Consider the following 1,144-nt stretch of genomic DNA (forward strand, 5'->3'; position numbering starts at 1 on the left):
AATCTACGCAATTCTCTAAATATATCTATTCTTACTCCAAGACTTAAACGTTTACAAGAATCCTTTTTTCCTTCTACGACATGCCCTTGGAACAATTTGCCAACCACAGTTCGTAATTCAAAAAGTGTTTCTGAATTTAAATCATCTATCACTGACAGCCATGAGTATGCACCTCAGTATTATTCGTGTGGTAAAGGAAAATTAAATATTACTCATACCAAGTTGCAATATTCTGTCAGTTGTTTGAACTCTGATTTGTACAGAGTTGGGCTAAAAAATGATCCCATTTGTACATGTGGTGATTCTATTGAGGATTCGTATCACTATCTGTTTGACTGTTCATTGTACAAACAACAGAGAGTTAACTTCATGTTATCTGTTAAGCGCATTTGCTTATCAGCTGGTATTCCATTTGACCTCAAACTTTTGTTAGAAGGAAGTGCAGACCTGTCATCATGCGAAAATACAAATGTATTCAAGTTAGTGCAATCATTCATTATTGAGACAAAACGTTTTGTATAGCATTTCTGTGTTATTCTGTATAGCTCCATCTCTTTTTCCCTTCTACTACCTACTTGCCCACATCTGTCATCTCTAGTTGCAGGAATCTATACTATCTACGTACATACCAAGGAGAGGGTATTCTAAGTAGGAAAACTTGTTCCTAATCCTTTTCTCTGTGAATAAAATATGTTTAAACCAAACCAAGCTGTGTTATACAGTGAAACGTCTAACACATTACTAAAACATTTCAGTGTAATAACCCAATGAAACTAGCCAGCCGTGACGTCACGCCCACTATGTCGTGGCAGTCACTGACTTGCTGTTACGTCACTGTCTCTAACAACTGAGTATTGCGTGGAGAGATTGTATCGCGCATGTAATTTTCAGTTTCTAATTTATGAATATCTTTCTGTTTTCTGCTGACTGAGTACAGTCCCTGATATGTTTAATACAAACAACTGAAGTCAGGATGTCCTGCGTCTCGCATGAATTCCCCCGTGTCACAGCCAACCGCAACAGGCGTAAAAGACTGACACATATTCACAGTTAGGGCTCGCCACATATTCCCATGAGCCCTGGCTGTGGATATATATAAATACCTCTCTACGCACACAGTGGATGCACCAGTTGTTGACTGTCC

Source organism: Haliotis asinina, chromosome 1 (assembly GCF_037392515.1).
Source record: "Haliotis asinina isolate JCU_RB_2024 chromosome 1, JCU_Hal_asi_v2, whole genome shotgun sequence".
In the NCBI taxonomy this organism is placed as follows: domain Eukaryota; kingdom Metazoa; phylum Mollusca; class Gastropoda; order Lepetellida; family Haliotidae; genus Haliotis; species Haliotis asinina.